Source organism: Rhipicephalus microplus, unplaced genomic scaffold (genome assembly GCF_043290135.1).
Source record: "Rhipicephalus microplus isolate Deutch F79 unplaced genomic scaffold, USDA_Rmic scaffold_22, whole genome shotgun sequence".
NCBI classification, from domain to species: Eukaryota; Metazoa; Arthropoda; class Arachnida; order Ixodida; family Ixodidae; genus Rhipicephalus; species Rhipicephalus microplus.
This window is the reverse complement of record NW_027464595.1, coordinates 3,628,041-3,647,306: the sequence shown is the minus strand read 5'-3', so window position 1 is coordinate 3,647,306 and position 19,266 is coordinate 3,628,041. Positions and strand designations below refer to the sequence as shown.

The following is a 19,266-nucleotide window of genomic DNA, read 5'->3' as shown; positions in this document are numbered from 1 at the left end:
AACGGACTGACTAAAAACCTAGTAGATTGTGTGGTGGGCCAAAAAGTTGTACAATATATGCTAAAAGAGACTTGACAAGCACAAAATGAGATAAAAGCCGAACGGTTCGATGGATTCTGACATATGTCCTTAAAACAACATTAATAATTAGCACTTTCAGGTCATCTTAGCAGTGGTATAATAGACCCTTGGAATTTTTTAACATTTTGCAAGTAAATGAACGGAACAGTTCAAAGCGACTCCAAGTTTCTGACCAAACTGTGCATGCGAATTTCCAAGGGAAGCTTATGGCCCAACTAAAAGCAACCATTTTTGATTGAACCATTTGGCATTTGCACATTATTCAAATGGCCTAGTTGAAAAAAAGCCCATTTGGTCCACTTGGAAATGAGTAAACCCACTTGAACCATTTTCAATTAAATTGTTTCACATGGCTGAGTTAGAAATGGAAATTTCATTTGACCCAAATGCAAGTGAACAAATCCAATTGAACCATTTGACAATTCATTTTTTTTCAGTTGGCCCTGTTGCAAATCCCATTTGGCCCAATTGGGAGTGAGCATATCCAATTGGCAATCCAAATGACCCAATTGGAAGTAGGCAAACCATTTGAAAATTCCAATTGGTCTTCTTGGTTATACCATTTGATCCTAGTGGACCAATTGGCAATTCCAATTGTTCCAAATGGTCCAATTGGAGATTCCATTTGGCCCAATTGGAAGTAGATGAACCATTTGAAGATTCCAATTGGTCCTGCTGGTTATACGAATTGGTCCAATTGGAAATGACTATTTCCATTTGGACCCATTGATATTTCCAATTGGTTCCAATTGTTTTTTTTAACTGGGTCGCACAGAGCGGACACTGTCACGCCCTTTTCCGCCCCTCCGCGCAGTGGACGCTATTCCCGCTTCAGCACCACGAACACTAATCCCACTTTTCTGTGCTCCCTTTCGCAACTGTTTTATAGTGTTATGTGCTTATTTTGTTATTTATGTTTATGTTTCTCCTTTGTAATCATTTTTTTTAGCAGCAGTAGCAGGGCTGGACTGAGGTTAGCTGTCGCTCATAGCAGTGTCATTTTAACTGCATGGGTGACGCCCGGCTGCCTTTTTCAGACCGGTAAAGGGCAAATTTAGGAGAGGGGGATGTGGGAATTGAGGCTGGCCCGCTGCCTTTAAGCGGGCTTTCCCGCCTTTTCTGCCGTTCTCATGTCCCGACATGTCTGCCCTCCGTTGCTGTCTGCCGCGCTGAGAGAGCGGAGTGACGTTTAACTCCCTCACCCGGTAGCGGATGTTGACGGTGGCGCCGCGCGCGGGGACTCCCAACAGAGGTTTTCGCGCGCTGCGTCGGGAGCGGGAGTACAGTCCGGGACTTCAAACGGTGAGCCACGCATTCTTTTCCGTCCGTCGAGTCCCGTCGCTCGCGGCTCGTCGGACTTCGCTGACGGCGCCTCGCGCCCGAGGCGAACGCTCACCCGCTGTGTTGCCCCGCTGCGTACTCACGGCCGAAGGGCAGTACGGTGTCCTAGTGCGTGGCCTAGCTACGCCGACCCGTCTCCCTTCGAAGCCAACGCGAGCGCCTTTGCCCTCGCTCGAGCAACCGGGCCCCTTTGTCCCGGTGTCTCCGTGGATTACCTTTACCGCGGAGACGTGCTCGTGGCACCCCTGTGTAGTACTTTGTGCCCGTGGCGTGGATAAGCCTACTTGCTTTCCCGCCGCGCCTTTTTGCAACGGGCTGTACTGCGTTTGGTGTTGCCACAATAAAGTGTTGCGACTTGAGCAGTATCGTGTTTCCCGCCACGGCGACGGTTAACGCGTGCCCTGCGGCTCGCTGAGACCGGACCCACGCTGGTGGCCGTACTCCTTCGGGATACGTGTACACCACAACGTGACACTAACAAAACACGACAAGTGCCCTCAGATGTGCTTAGCCAAACATGCCTAGAACGTATGCCTGGAACATGTGGCAACAATTTCCACTGGCTCTTCTTAAACTGACGAAATGTTTCTAGCTCGTCTACATTTGCACACAGCAGCTTGACATTATTGAGCTTTGTGCTCATTTGCGCCACCAATTGGGATGCTGACATAATCACAGCTGAGCTTGCCGCTCTGAGGTTGTAGAGCGTAGCATGATGCTTTAGTAGGCCACCAACGCCTTCACAAAAGTTCTTGCCATGTCCTGTCTGTGGCCGAAAAAATCTACTTTGTTGATATATGATCCTTCTGACATAACTCGAACAGCTCGTACTTGTTTTTGAAGTGACTGCTGGCACCATCAGAAACATAAATAACATGCGTGTCAGGCTTAAGTTGTTCCTTCATATAGTTGTGAATTATTTGTAGAGCAAAACAGGCATGTGCAGCATCATGGCATGTGACATCACTGATGACGGCAAAACTTTGAATTGATTGCTTCCTTGTGACGACACACGTGAATATAGACACCTGTCTGTTGTGCCAGTGATAAGACTGTGCCTTTTTTGGTAAAATGGCTGTCCAATTTTCGGCGAAATCCAAGTGAAAAATGCAAGATTCTTTTTCTTGGTTCTCTTTCGCCTAGCGTATAGCTGATTCTTGAATGTATCTTATGTAATCATGGGTAATCCACTTCACGAACCATAGACTTAGCTCTCGCAGAAAAGCACTTACCTGGGCTGTTTTTTTTACTAGATCGCCATTTTCCCATACTGCATAGGCTACCTCAATATCTTCAGGGATTCCTAAACATGTCACAATGGCCTAAAAAACAATCACTTGTAGGGGAGCTGCAAAGACAATTCTTTCAAGAAGTCCGCCGTGTAGGCACCATCGGTGGCGTCTTGTAGGGCAGAAACACACTCCGTGGCATTAGCGCAGTATATACAAAGGCACACTTCTTGGTGTGGTGCAAGGTGAAGTCACTTCGGCCTCAGTGAATAAAACTTTGAGAGCCCAATAGACGTGTTCGGATCAGCTTCTGTAAAGAGACAGTAAGCCTCTCGCACCGAACGGGTCATAAACCTTTCGAAACAAGCTCCTTTTTTCCGTCAATGATAACAGATACATCTTTTTTGTTGGGACTCTGCCGAGAGCAGCTATACTCATCTTTGGAGTAGTAAGCCATAGCTGCCTCGACGTCCATTGGGTTCAGCCGTGTCTTTTTTACCGCATTTGGTGCTAACCATATTCCAAGTTTTGCGCGCCAGCGTCGGGATCTGTATATCATGTAAGCTGACAAGTTTGGTATAAGCGCTTGGAGTTTTCAGCGCTCCATATCGCTCGGCAACAGCGTCAACAAACGCATGCGCTCTTTATACGAAGAACACGCTTCATAGGCTTGCTTGAAGTTCTTGAATCACTGAGCACACACACTGCATTTTAGATCTGATGGTTGAAAGTGGCGGTTACACACGTTACGGTGACATTTCAGGGTTACTATAGAATTGCTACTAAATTCTGCTTCAGGCGTGTTTATGCACCGCTCTTGACTTCTGCCTTTTTCTTCTTCGGGCAAAAACTCATCAGCTGTTTCAGCTGAGAAGCCACTAGACGAAGACGGCATATCTCTGAGGCGTCTGAAGCAGTTCTGGCAGACGTGGTCGTTGTTATATGCATGGCAGGCAGCTTTCGGCAAAAGCTTCTGCAGGGCAAACAGGCCGACCTTGCGGAAGTTTCTTTGATAAGGTATTTTATTTTTATGCAACATGAGGTAATCAGAACAAAAAACTCTATCCCGGCTGAAGTGGTCAGCAATCCCCATGCTCCTTGAGGCCCAAATGACTGGCAATGCAACTATGCGTGAAACCAGCAGCAGGAAAGTGATCTATCTGTCGCCTTTTCCAGTCTCTCACCTTTAATGAGAGCAGATGTAAAACAGTGTGCACAAGTATCCGCAGTGCGAATGCAAAACTGAAGTATAGTAGGTTAAAATGAATTTCACAATGTTTTTGTCGATAAAATTACGGGAGGCGTAATCTTTGTCCCTACTTTGAACCATATAATCTAAAGCATTGCCTCCAAGATGCGGCGCACAGCAATTCATCTGTAGAGCAGACGACGGATGACAACTTGCCCTAAAGCGTGTTCTTCAGTCTAATGCGGCAGTCTTCGTGCCCCAAATGATAAAAATTTGTTATGAATCCTTTATGAACTCATTTAACAATCAAGTCTCATACCCAACGTGTTCAAAACACATGGCCATCACAGCAGCTCCATCTGTGTGTCAGTAATGGAGAGGCACCACATATTAGAAGTCTCAGTGCTCTACGTGTAAGAGTGAATTCAGATACTGTAAAATATCGTGTTCAAAATAGTTACTCTTATCTGCTAAAACAGTCTTTCTTCACCAAATGCGGTCACTTTTACTCGCGTTTGAAGCTCTTTGCCACTTTTCCGTTCCGATTTCTAGATTTCTCAACTTATCAGCGCATTCTCGAAAAGCTCTGATTTGTACCACGAATATTGTCACTAAAAACAAAATAATGCAACATGTTTTTCTATATTACTCTATGATGGATTTCGGTTGTCTATTTACGAGATTTTAAGAAAAATCGAAGATGGGGTTTTTTTTTATTATTTAAGATTTAGTGGAGTACACTTTTGCCAATATGAGAACTTTGAGGCAATATATAAAAATTTACATTTGCCCTACGGCAACAATAATTTATGTACCTAATGAACACACTATCTTGTTGACACATGTCAAGTTTGAAAATGCTGCTTGCAATACTTTCAAAGAAAAAAAATGGGCAATACGTAACTTATTTTGAACTGTCGCAAAATTAGACATTTATAAAAGCTATTTTCTTTCGGTCTACAAACTTGAAACCGTATGAATTCATTCTTCATCAGACATACATTTCAGGAAACAAACATCTTCCTTGAAACGAAAATATTTGTCTTTTTATAGCATCTGCAATTTTCGAAAATGACAGGTGATGAAATTGGTGCCTCCACGTTGCTGAAGTTTGATATATTTTTTCTCTTAAGTTATGCCGTTAATCATAAAACAAAGTTGACTTTCGGGCTACCTGATGAGAGGTGCACGAAATATAAAATACTCAACGAAATCCAAAATATCAACTTTTGGACCCGTGTCGATCTCTCGTGGAATCAGCCATTGGCAATGACTTGGTCATTTCGGCATGCTGATGGCAGACCGAAGCGTGGCTCAATTTCCACCAATGTGCGGTCGTCTTTAAACAGGTTATACCCCTCCTTAATCTGTGTGCGGCTCCTAGCGTCCTGACTGAAAGCTGCCATGCCCTTCCAAATAGTTTCCACTTGGTTGTCACCCAGTTTCTGGCAAAATTTAATACAGTAGCCCTCCTCCAGTCGCTCCATCATTTTCTTTGCGATGAAAAACAGATGAGAGCACTGCACACTACCTCACTCAAACGCTGCGTCTCAATGACGGATGCTATTGACAGGCGGGAAAAAAATCCATGCATGAGCACGAAGGTTCAAGTTCGGCTGACGCAAGCGTGCTTGTTTCAAGTACATCGGGTGCTCGAAAGAAAAAGGTCTGATACCTTTCTAACATATTTCATACAATCTGCCATACAGTAGAATCTCGTTATAACGAAGCGGGATATAACGAACTAATGTATATAACGAAGCAATTGTAATTCCCCTTGAAATTCCCATAGACGCCCATGTATTTAAAACCTCGTTTTAACGAAGCGAAAATTTCCTCACAATGGATATAACGAACCATTCTTTGACCACAACGAGCATTTACTGATCATTTTGGTATACGTGAATTCAATATCTTATAGCGCGCGCCGGTTCACGTCCCATCACGGCAGCGGTAATTCAAAACTCGCGCCTTGCGCCGCCTGCCAACACGCGCGTGGGTGCACGTCGCCCTGCCTCCCCTTTCCTCAGGAACTAACTCGCCCGCGCAGCAACTCGCGCGAGCGTGCGCGTCAGCCGACCTCCCCTCTCCTGTGGAACTCGTTGACCCGCCCGCGCATCTGACCTCCTCCTTCCCTCAGCTCCACGCTGGGTCGGCGGAGATTGCGGCTCTGTTGGCTTTGTGCCAGTGGTGGTAACTTAGCGAGAAAGTCGCTAAATTTAGCGCCTTTTCAGTCGTGCTAGCGACAATTTTATCACTTTGGAGTCTTAGCGACTTTTTTGGAGACTTTGAAAAGTTGAAATTGAATGTTTAAAGGACTACTGACAGGAAAAGTTTTGTTTTCGACATTTTTTTACAGTAATCCGTAGCTTTGCGTCTAGTAATGCCAAAATTCAATCGTAAATGTTCTAACGCATCGTATAATTGATGCTAGCATCGTTAATTGAGGACGATTTTGTTTCAGTTCAAAACGCCCGCCTAGATACCATAAGAAACTAGCGCCGCACAGCGGGGCAGTGCCTGAGACTACATGCGCTCAAGCTTCGGTGACGCTGAACGTGCGGTTTCCAAATAGGGTGACCCGAGAGTGGGGAAGAATAGAACGATGTGGGTGCGTTGAGCGTGTTCCCCTCAGGAAAAAGAAGAGCATTCCTGGCGTAAGCAGCGAAAACCACCTTAGAGCAGCCCGACAACAGAGCGAGAGGGGTGACGAACAATAGTCCTCGCCGGGAGCCAGTCGGCGAATTGTACTCACCCCGAAAACGTTCTCGGAATCTCCGATGCCCACAATACTTGCTTGACCTCTGCAACCACGCAAGGGGAGCCTTTGTCTACGTAAAACCACAAAAAATGTCGATTTTACCGGAATACTCGGATGAGCACACACCTTCGCTTTAAAACCAAGTTGAAATATTTTACAGGCAGCACTCACCCCTAATAATCGTTAAGAAGTGCATGCAAGAGTCTCAAACGTCGCAAGCACACCAAGCTTCCAAATTTTGTGTCAGGGGTCCTTTAAAACAGACATAGAATATTAGGAAACTAATGAGAACTGGGGAATGCTCGGAACGAGCTTCAAAAATGAGGCCAGGGCACACAGGATCGAGCTTCTTGAGCCGCTGCGATCTTTAGCGTGCGTGCAATGTGGCCACCTGGCTGTTTTGGGCTGGTTGGTACATGATCGACGAAGCGAAAAAAAAAAACTGCGCGGAACACCGGACAGTGAAAGAGACGGACCAAGCGCTTTTTTTCGCTTCGTTGAAAATACAAGGATGGAGAGGAAGCTACAGGAAAGCTGGCCTTTGCCCCTTCCTCCTGGAATTTCGAATACCTTGTCTATGCAGGCAGCTCGAAAGAAACGATGCCTGCGCTCGTCACTGCTGGAGCCTGGATGTCTCCCCCCCCCCCCTCGCTAATGCACACCCATGCTATGGTGGCTAGCCACCATACCCATGCTAAAAGTTCTGAATGCGCACTTGTGCGCCACGTGCTTCCGCGAGCATCGGCAAGCCTATCTCTCACACCATCCCTCTCGCTCCTCGGGTTCTGAAATCCGGGCATGTTCATGGCCGATTCTGCGGGGGTCTACCCAGCGTACCCCTTCAGAGAACACGAACTCAAACGAAGTGGTTCAACCGGTTCAACCTACAACACGTGGTAGCGTTGCTTCACCATGGCTCACTGAGCCGCAGATCACTCGTTCTGTAGAAAAAACAGCCGCTCAAAAGATTTCGTTCACTCCTGAGCGACACATCTCTATTTCCAGTACACTCAAGGACTAGGTGTAGCGTGCCGACTCGCTCGCTCTAGCTTAATCATGCCTCCAAAGTATGAGCAGCATTATCGAAAAAGTTGGGAATCACTGCCCGAGTTTAAAGGCTGGCTACGTCCTGTGGAGAGCGAAAGAACAAAAGCATCATGCGCCTACTGCATGAGCGAATTCTACGCGAAGCTGTGCGATATCAAGAAGCATGCCGCCACCACCAAGCACAAGAAGTCATCTGAACCATACTCCAGTTCTTCTCGGCAGAAGAAACTGCAGTATTCAGCCGCAACTGAGTCTTCCTGCGGCAGAAGTGAAGCAGCTCTTTGTCTGTTTATATGCGAGCACACTGCATTCCTCACCGCTGACCACCTGACAGAACTCTGCAAGAAACAGTTCATGGACAGCAAAAGTGCAGCAGGCATGCGCATGCACCGGCGCAAATGCACGAAGATCATAGTGAATGTGTTATCTCCGCATTTCGTGGATCTCTTGGTGGCTGACATCGGTGACTCAAAATACAGCCTGATAATCGACGAGGGTACAGATATTTCGATCACTAAGTTACTGGGTGTGGTGGTGCGATACTTCAGTGCTGCTCGGAAGAGCATTGTGACGACGTTTCTTGCGCTTATCGAATTGGACGATGGCACAGCTGTGACAATCGTCAGGGCATTGGAAAACCTCCTCACGCGTATGGGACTTGACAAGAAGCGTCTCCTCGGCATTGGAGTTGACAACGCCTCGGTGAATACGGGTGTCAACAACGGTATTTTCGAGACAATTAAGCGTGAGTGGCAACTCCCGAACTTGATAATGGTAAGGTGTATTTGCCATTCTTTGCAACTCGCACTTTCCCACGCTGTTCAGGGAACGCTTCCCAGGAATGTGGACTTCTTGGTGCGCGAAACCCACATGTGGTTTTCCCATTCTTCAAAGCGTAAAGCCGCGTACAGTCAACTTTACCGTAGCCTCTGCGATGGGGAAGAACCACTATCAATTCCAAGGGTGTGCGATACCAGATGGATATCGTTGGAGCCAGCGGTCGTCAGAGTCCTCGATCAATGGGACATGTTGCTGAAACATTTCGAACAAGCCAGATCAACGGAAGGATGCTACACCGCAGAGCTCCTGTATCAGATGTACTCTGATCCGCTGAATAAGCTTTATCTACTCTACCTTCGACCAATGCTACGAGAAGTTCAGCGTACAAACAAGGCCTACGAGAGGAACGACGCGGATCCCGCAAAGCTTCTTGAAGACCTCACGCTCCTAATTAAGATGGTTTGCAGCAAAGTGCTCATTCCAACGGCGAAGATAGATCCGCTGCGCCAGCCTATCGATGGTCACCTGGACCCCAAGCCATACCTGGGATACGAGTTCGAGAAACTGGCGAGCACGCTACCAGCTGGTCCTGAAGTTGACTTTGTGCGCCAGCGATGCGTTAATTTCACAGTAAAGCTGTCAAATGAGCTCCGGCAACGTCTGCCATCGAACTTCAAGATATTGCAGGGCATGGCACGGCTGTCTGTGGGAGCATGCTTGCGAGTACTCAAGGAGCCTATCACGGAGCTGGCGGAACATTTCGGTGTTCAACCAAACGAGATAGATCTCGTGAACGCGCAGTGGAAGAAGCTGACCCTGGTGGGCTGGGCCAACACCACCGACACCATTGCATTTTGGTCCGAGGCCACTGCGTACCGTGATGCAGCTGGCTCGAACCCGTTTCACGAGGTCGCGCAGCTCGCAGTTGATGTGCTCTCCTTGCCGCACTCAAACGCAGAAGTGGAAAGAGTTTTTAGCCAACTAAGCGTGGTTAAGACAAAACTCAGAAATTCTCTCAGCACTGCCAGCACAAATGCGGTCTTAAGTGTTCGTAGCGGACTTCGCCGTCTTGGAAAGTGCTGCCACACCTATGACCTGCCTGACACAGTGACAAGAAAAGTTGGAACCATGCAAGCGTACTCCTCAGCGTTCGCGCCAAGAAGTAGTGCACGTGCGCAAAGCAGTGGAGAGTCTGCAGACGAGGAGGTGTGGACTGGTGAGGTGGAACTATTGCTTGACATATAGACTTTAGTGACTTGAGTGAAATGTGAAGAACGATCGAAATGAAAGAGCGCCGGCCAAAATGAAAATATTTAAAACATTTCAGATGTTTTAAATCTTGTCATCTTGGCCGGCACTGTTTCAATTTGCTTGTTCTTCATGCTTCTTCCCTACGAGACGATACTTGGTCAAACGATCTTCTTGAGTGCAATGTGTCCAATAAAATAATTTTAGGTTTCACTCGTTCCTAGCATTGTAGTAACATATTACATCAAACGTTAGATAGCAGCTGTGCACGCAGTAGGTTATTGTTGAAAGCTAATTGACGAAGTATGGGCTCTTTGGTGGAATTGCAGTACCTTCATGAGGCAGAAAAAGCGTGCGTGGCGTGCATGCACAAAATTTATGCACACCACGCGTTCCCCTGCTTCGCGGAGAGAGAGAGAGAGAAAACTTAATTTCCGGCAGAGTGCTGCGCTGGGTTCCGACCCATGGGTATGGTGGCTAGATCATGGGGGAAGGAAATAACAGGAGGGAGCATGACGTCACGCACCCAGCCTTGGCAAGCCAACCCGTTTTGAAGCCAACAAAGTCGGCCCTTTTGCCGTGAGATCACGCAATAAACGAGACTTGCCGATACCTCGAAATACGGCGCCCGGTAGCTTTTAATCGAAATGAACTGGTTCGGCGCAGACTGGCCGGCTCACGGAGGTGTTTCAAAGACGGAACAGCGCCGAGAGAACTAAAACCTACCGCGAGCGCTGACGTTTTGGTCACTTGTTGGGCCGACTTGGTGGGCTTCAATCGAGTTGCGCAACGCTCCCTCCTGTCTTTCCTTCCTCCATGTTCCGATCTGTGGTTCAGACCTAGAAGTTTATTCCGCGCAATCCACGTCTCCCGGCAGACCCAGAGTTGCTTGTCCAGACCAAAACTGAACAGCGCAGTCCGACACTAGAAATGATTATTTTATTTTGACTGTTCACTTTATTCACCACAGCAGAAATTTATTTAAATCATTGTTTAAAAATAATCCCTTAACGTGCTTTATCCAGTCGAAAACTAAAAACTCAGGAAAAACGTCATCATCATCATCACTTAGCGACTTTTGGCTGAAATTGACGACTTTTAGGAAGCGTTCTGGCGACTTAGGCCCCCCAAAAGTTACCACCACTGCTTTGTGCTTGGTTCCTTGTCGTTCGCTGTGGAAGAGCAACACCCCTCCGCCGCTAGACATGGACAACGGCAAACGTAAGCGCAAAATCATCACAATTGAGCAGAAGTCTGCAATGTTGAGAGCCGTTGAGTCCGGCGTCAAGAAAAAAAAAGTGGCCGAAGATTTCGGCATATCGTTGAGCACGCTGTCAACGATCTTAAGCAAGAGAGAAGCTATTGCCGACGCTGTCGCACGTGGCGTCAAAGGCGACCGAATGAAGCTGCGAGCCCCCGCCTTCGAAGCTGTCGAGAAGGCGGTGTTCAACTGGTTTTTAGAAATCAGAGCAAGCGGCACTCCTGTGAGCGGGGCACTTCTGCAGCAGAAGGCAAGGAACTTCGCGTGCATCATGGGGCACGATGATTTTGTGGCGAGTGACGGCTGGCTGCAGCGCTTCAAGGAGCGCCACGACATCGTCGGCAGGGCTGTCAGCGGGGAATCGCTATCTGTGGACCGCGAAGCTGCAGTGGCGTGGATCAAGAAGAACATTGGGCAGCTGCTCGAAAAATACAGCCCCAGGGATTTGTTCAACGCAGATGAGACTGCCCTGTTCTATCAGATGTTGCCGCAAAAAACCTTGGCCCTCAAAGGTGACCGCTACCAGGGCGGTAAACAGAGCAAGGTCCGTGTGACCGTGCTACTTTGTGCGAATATGGACGGGTCCGAAAAGGTGCCGGCCCTCGTGATCGGCAAAAGTGCATCACCACGATGCTTCAAAGGAAAGCGGAAACTCCAAGTGAGTTATGTGGCCAACCACAAGGCCTGGATGACGAGAGAGATCTTTGCACAATGGCTGCGTGAGTGGGACGAGCGGCTGGGCAAGCAGAACCGCAAGATATGCCTCGTCCTGGATAACTGCGCGGCCCACCACACTACCGTTGTATTAAAAAACATTGAGCTGTGCTTTTTGCCGGCTAACACTACTGCGGTTGTGCAACCCCTCGATCAAGGGGTGATCATGAACTTTAAGTCGGGCTACCGCAAGCGTGTCATCGACCGCATTTTGCTCAATATGAGCATGAAGCGCGAGACAACGATCGACCTGTACATGGCGATCGAGATGTTACAAGCTGCCTGGATTGCCGTCACGGCAAGCACGATCGCCAACTGCTTCCGGCATGCCTCATTTGGCGTCAGCAGCGGAGAGCCCAGCGAAGATCTCGGTGATGTCGCCAGTGAGGGTGCCGCGGGCGACCAGGCCCAGACATCGTGGGACGCTCTCCTTGACGCCGGCGTTGTGCCGTTGTGCCTGACTGCGACACTTTCTGCACGTACGTCGGTGCCGATGCTGACGCGGTGACAACCGAAGAGTTGTCAGATGCGGAAATTGTGCGCGCGGTGACGGGGGTGCATAATGATGACAGTGACGAATGTGTTGACACCCCGGAGCCTAACGAACCCGACGTACCGACGCCCGCGCAAGCGCTGGATGCGACAGACCTGCTGCGCCGCTTCTTTGGTGCTCATGATGACGGTGAGGACGGACTTGAAATAGCGGCTGCCGCTGAAAGAGCAGTCACCCGCTTGAAGAATAGTCGGCAAAAGTCTATCAAGGACTATTTTTCTTCGAAGTGATCTGCCAGCTGGTGTGCTGAACTTGGCGGAAATAAAGTGCATTGTTCTTTATTATTTTGCTAGTTTTTTGCCTTCCGACGGCCGTTTTTCTCTGCGCGGCGGGCTGCTGTGATATTCGGTGGTGAGTACATTCTCTCTTGCTGGCTAATTGTCGGTAGAAATGGATATTGGCTATAACAAACTAATGGTTATAACGAAGTAATTACGACTCCCCCTTCAACTTCGTTATAACTAGGTTTGACTGTATACGGTACCTGTAGTCCTTGTCGAACACCTTCAAGGCTGCTCAGCAGTTCTGAGAAGACGCAAAGAAGTTTATCAAAAGAGACCTTTTTGTGATTGACGCCCTGAAGTCGCTTCCAATGATAGAGGACGCCACTGGTTTGCTAAAGACGACATAATATATGCATGAAACTGCTGATATTCAGCTGCATAAAATAGCGTTTAACTGGCAAAACGTTTGACTCTCACTCTTGCCTTAGGACCACGCGAGATGTTTCCAACACCCCAACTTCAGAGCTGACCCATTGCCCACACAGAGAAGCCATGGCTTGCTTTGGGACGTATGTGACGTATGAACGTATGTTTATTTTTTCAAGCACCACTTCTACACAGACCGTATACTCGCAGAGTAGTGTTGTCAATGGTCAATAGCCCCTGCGACCTGATGGTTCTTTAGCTACAGTCACAGTGCAAGGAAAGCACTAACGTCTCAAGATGACTACAGAAGGCTATGAATGAGACACTCTTCTCTCAGAGGACAAGTGGTGACAGTGGAAGGGCTCGAAAACCTTACTCCATGCATTACACAACCTTCGAATCGCATGATTGTATGCATTGCAATAGACGCAGAGTGCTTTGTGAGCATGCAAGCGCCACTTTACATCAAGCATATAGCGTGGGAAGCAAAGACGAATAAAGGGCTTCTTGAAGTTACAAGCCATACTCATGTCTTTACTCGGCGTCTCTGAACATTCACCAATGCTGTACACGAAGCACAACTTCATGTCTTTTCGCATGTGTTTATGAAAGTCATAGAACCCTGCATGTGTTAAACAAAGATGAAAGCAAACACATTAGATTTGTTATCGGAAAGGCTAAACTGACCCCTAGCCACATCACACCATATTAAGGTTTGAGTTGTGTGCTGTAATGTTCGCAGTTGCAATGGCTGATTTCATCCTACAAGAGTTATTAAGACTTTCAGCTGGACTCTGTTGTATTCTACACAGACAGCAAGGTGGTATTAGAATATATATATTGAATAAGGCCAGGTGGCTTCTTGTGTATGTAGATAACAGTGTCCAAGGCATTTGAAAGAGCATGGAGCTGGAACAGTGAAAGAGCGCCTGAGCTGACGAAAACCCAGCAAGCAATGTCATGAGAATGGTCGCAGCGACGCAGCTTATGGGCACAAACTGGTTCATGCCACCAGATTTTTTGGGGCATAACACAGATCCCACAAAGGATTTTGTCCTCGTGGATCTTGATCATGAAAAAAACTGAGGACTGGGACCAGCACATAGTTACCAATGGGCACGTAACAAACGTCCAGGATAAAATTACTTTACTGGGTTTTTAAGCTGGCAATCACTACATAGCACTGTCGCCAGTCCTCAGCAGGAAAACGAGCCCCAGCTGGAGGCAGGTGGTTTGCAGGTGCTATTGAGGTCCAAGACTGTCACAACTAAAACAGTGCACCAAGGTGCTTTCATTCAAAAGACACACTGTATTCATGAGAAGTCACTTCCTAGTCAAAATGGCTCCCTTCGAAAGCTTGACCCCTTTCTCTGCACATGCGGTTTGTTTCCTGTCGGCGGCTGCTTGTACAAAGGAGACATTCCAGTTGACAGAAGGAACTCTCTGATAATCCCAGGCTGGCACCATGTCTCGACACACCTTGTGGATCACTGTCGTGATTGCGTGCGACACTAAGGTAGACACTTTAATGGGGCGCAATTCGTATGACTAGTTTTTGGGTAATTGGAGGAGACAGGTGCATCTGCTCGGTCATGATGTTGCGTTTTACAAACGGCAGACCTTCCAAAAGACCGGCTGGGGTAGTCGGTCTTTTGGAAGGTCTGCCGGTCATGTCCCAACTGTGAAAATTTTGTCAGAGCTTGCAGAGAACTAAGAATTATTGCCAAGCGCCACGATCGTTCAGACACTGGCAACTTCTTTAGAGAAAGCGGCTGCACTTGGGGAGTTAACTCACCACATGCTTCTCATATGAGTCAGGAAGCGGATACTTGGCATCACACGCTACATTTTTGGCTCCATGCTCATTCAGAACTAGTACAATCACCTAATGCATGACTGGCTTGCTACCTTCATTACATAAGCGCTCTCCATCAGCAATGCCAGGCCCTCAGCCCTCCTATCATATGACCCAAAAGATACCCATATTCTCACTCCAGCAGCTTTTCATACAGAAAAACAATTCATCAGTTCACGTAGAAGCGAATGCTAGTAACCTGTACAAGTAGCGCTGGCAACAAGTGAACAGCCTTGCTAACAAGAAACACTGGCACATCACCTTCCTCTCAACTTAGCAGCAATGGCAAAGCCTCACCTACAGAAAGGGGACGTCTTTTTGTTTAGAGGTTAACCAGACTGCCCGCAGTGACTCGCCAGTAGGAGTTGTGACAGAAGTTCGCCCAGTCAAGATGGAATGGTGCGAAAGATAGTGGTCAAGGCAGTCACAAATGAGACTATGAAGACGTTCTCATATCTATGATCTGCAGTGGTGTTCAACTGGAGCCGACACCTCACATGGCAGCAACGGAAGCTGACACTAGTTCTACACACAGAGTGCACAGCTTATAGAAGCGCTGCCCGCTTTGCCACACTGAACAGTGCCGGGGCTCTGTGTGTGTGTGCATGAGAGTGCCTGTGAGCATTTAGTTTTCTGCGTGGCATCATTGTTGAGCAGCGGGGTGCCTTTGGTTGCTAATGGTTCCGGGAACTCCTCGCCATGTGTGGAGTGTCAGCATGGGTGAAGTCGCTGCTCCTCCTCCCCCACCTCCCAGTGCCAGAGTGCGAAGAAGACCCGGAGTTCTCGCTTCAGTTTACCTTTATCTGCCCAAGAATTAGCAACACTTTTTCACGGTAACAAGTGCTCTTTCAACTTGTTTACCTATTGCTGTTTATTCTTATAACCCAGTAACTTGTCAAAAGTTTTGATTTAAAGAAGTTGACAGCATTCAACTTGTTATCTGGCTGACAAGTCGCTCAACTTTTCTGATTACATTAGAATATGTCACAATGAGGCAAGCATGATTAATGATGAGTGAAAAATACTGTCTCACTGATTTTTTAGTCTGCGGTCCAATGTTCAAAAAAGTTTCGCTTGGATGTAATTATCAGCTTTATTTTGATAATTACTTTAACTCTGCGTCTTTTTTACACCACTTCCGAGAAGAATCAGTATCAGTAATGAAAAGGAAGTTAGAAATAGTCTGGGAAATCTAAGCGCCTGGATTCCCTGTGAAAGAACCGGAAGTAGTTGCAAAATACGGTAAAAATATGGGCAGTGTTCACAAAAAAAACTTTCTTCTCAACTTCTAAGAGATTAAAATGAAGTCAAAGAAGTGAACTTAAGGCACTTCCGACTTGAGATCGAAGAAGCACACTCATAACATCTACACTAAATGCAAGAAAGCGAAGAAGGCCATCACAAGAACTTCAGAATATACAGTCTCCAACGCCTTGAGAAAAGAAGGCATGCTGTTGAAGGGCCTGTGCTAAACCCACAATATAGCCTTAGGAACGAGAACAAGCCGAACCGTCCAGATGCAAGCTTGAAGGATGCAATGGTCATTCAAGGATATTATATATAGAATGTGAGATTCCACTATGCCTCCTCAAAGCAAGAAACTTTTTTTTAGATTTTATAACAGCAAACTGCTTGGCAGAAAGTGTTACCTTTGTGACGCATTATTTGTAGATGCTTTTTTTTGCAGACAACAGTAAAAAAGCTGCAAATAAAAAAAAAAGTGGAAACCACGTGACACAAATGCATCTGAGTGTCACCCACAGTTCTTGTGGCAAAAACAAATAAAAAAGTATTAAAAACCATACATTTTGCTCGCAGGCCCATGAACAAATTCATGCCTCTGAATCAGCCTCGCGTTATTCTCTGGGAACATGCTGGAGCTTTGATGGCGTCCGGCCACAATTTCTCTGCATAAACTGCAAGCCTGCACAGAAAAATAAGAAAAGAAAGTTTCTCTTTCACTTGATAATAAAACAGAAGGCTTGGCAACTGCCACATAAGATGTTGGAAGAACGGAAAAATTCATACAAAAGAATGCAATATCTTTCAGTGAGGACAGTACAGGGTACTCGCAGTAATCACGAAGAATGACACAAATCAAACATAACAGCATGTCATGTTTAGCAGAAAACTCATACAAGAGTCATTATGCAGTGTATTAGGCAATACCTGCTGCTATATTTGATGCAAGTGAACTGCCTTGTGCAACAGATTTGTAGAACAATCTATTCCCTTTCGAATCTACTTAAGCCTATCTGCGGTAGTGGCTGTAATATCTTGTCTTGAACTATCCCTTGGGCTTGACGAGAAAACACACCCTGCAAAAAGCAGACACTATAATATTTCAACCAAATCTTGCAGTCGTGTGTGGTAGAGAGCATCCCAAAATGGAGCAAAAATACAAAGGCCTGCGCCCACTTTCTTCAGAGCTATCGGTGCCATATGCTTGACGTCAAACAGCAGATAGGACGCTCTTTGCAACTTTCACGACCTATAGGTGGCGCGGCTGTTCATCCAACATGGCAGTCATTGAGATGATCGCCCTAAGAGGAACGGTACCAGAAAGTACACCGTTGGCAAAGAGTGCAAAATCTCCGTGTTTCGGTGGCCCTTCGATTTATGTTTTTGAGAAAGTAGAGGAGCACTAACTTAAGGTATGTCCCCACCTTTTTGTAATTTTTTTTTAATTTTGACCATTACGATATTATTTTAAAATGGGCTTATAAAGGATCTTTTTAAATGATGTTCATATGCAGAAAAGGGTGAAAAAAATCAGAATTGGATTTGTTATTGACAAAACATTGCCCAAACTTGGCTTTTACGCGAACAGTCATAACTTGAGAACGGAGCGCCGGAATTATAAAGTTTTTGGCACAAAGGTAGCCAACTCATGGTACTGTGCAATGAACTAGGATCTTTGCCATTTGACTATTGGGAATCAAGTTACAGTAAAAATACCAAGGAAAACAAAAAAATGGTGTTTTTTCCCTGCAATGCTTCAACTAAAGCATTTTTACATAAAAACGTACCAATCGTTTTTATTGATCCTAGTTCATTGCACAGTTTAGTAATAAAGGAACGAACATACAAAGTTTCATTGAAAAAGATTTATTGGTCATGAAGTTACAACTGCTGGTGTAACAAAAGCTGGTGTAACAAAAAAGTGCAAAAAATCAAGTTTTGAGCAACACGAGTTTAAAGTTTTTCAATGCTTGTACAACAGGACGATGGCGCCCTACACAGTTAAAATTCACCAGGCACATAGGTAGGGCCCTCCTTAGATGCCATGAGCTCTTTTTTAGCTTTTTGTTGCTGCCAGTCTTTTCTTCCGGTGTTGTCTTGCTTCGCCAGTCGACCGACGCTGGGCCTTCCTTACACGGTGCTGGTCCCTAGTGTAGCATGCTACGATAGTGTAGTGGCCAGGTTCGATGCCTGCTTCTTTCAAAATAGCCAGTACCCTTCTGTTACCATCATTGAAGTGGCACACAGCATCGTATAAATCAAAAAGTAGGATGGGCAGGCTCACGTGAACGTCTTTGGGAACCCGTAGCCAAATCATACCGTTGAAGCACTCGTTGGCGTTTTGGGTTTTCCCGTGCAGGCACTTCTTCAAAAGCTCATCCGTGCAAAGGTCAGCGTACATAGGCTTCACTTTGTTAAGTACCTCATTAGATAGGCCTCCCTTGTGCTTGTAGTATCCACTTCCCAGTGCGTTCCGTCGGTTAAAACCACACCGACTCTCAGGGCCAAGAGGGCACAAACCATGCCTTGGAGTTTCATCTGTGGAACTGCAATGGAACAGGCTCGCTAATGTGGCTTGCTTCATTGCCTGCAAGTCTCCCACATTTGTTCTGATGGCAATACCATGATAGTTCTGCAGCCTGTCAATTAGAACATCTGTTAATTTTCCTTTCCCTCCAAGTCCGCGAACAGTCTTTTTGAGCTTTCGTAGGCGGCATCCTACACGCTTCTGCACGTGCCCGATACACTCAAGTCTGCGCACACTATTTGGCCCATATATGTCCTTTATGGCCGCATGGCTCTTGGAGTCGCCATCTTCATAGAAGTCTACATATTTCAAACCACGACTTCTTTCTGCACGCTCAAACATCCGGTGGAGACCTACTGCCTCCATACCACCAGCACTACCGGTATAGTTGGCTTGGCACTGAGTATGGTTTGCCTTCCACTCCAGAAATTCAGCACTTGTGGGGCTCAACTTGCTTTTCGAATGACATGCCCTGCATTTGCTTGACATGCCTTCTACATCAATAATTTTCCCAGTATCAATCGATATCAAAGACACGCAGCCATTCAATGAGGAATGCCCTCGCCTTTGCCACGTACCGTCACCTGGCACACCACATTCAGCACTTCGCACAACACAACGCACTTCAGTAGCGGCATTCATCATTGATTTAGATGCAAAATTCTCCGCAGCTTTACAAAGCTTTGCAGATATCTTTTGGTAGGCAGAATGCCAGACGGCGGCATGTTCATGACTTTCGCAAGTGTCACAGCTCCAGAATACCCCTTGCCTAGCTGACGCATTGCGTA

General features: G+C 46.6%; 1 protein-coding gene across 4 annotated transcripts in view; it reads right to left on the bottom strand.

The window, feature by feature from the left end:
- Positions 1 to 91: 91 nt before the first annotated feature.
- Positions 92 to 19,266, bottom strand: part of LOC142786321 (uncharacterized) — a 286,022-nt gene continuing 266,847 nt past the window's right edge. For all 4 annotated transcript variants that reach the window (XM_075883956.1, XM_075883957.1, XM_075883958.1 and 1 more), the window contains one exon: positions 92 to 16,633. The gene's annotated coding sequence lies outside the window, so the exon portion shown is untranslated. The remainder of the gene's footprint in view (positions 16,634 to 19,266) is intronic.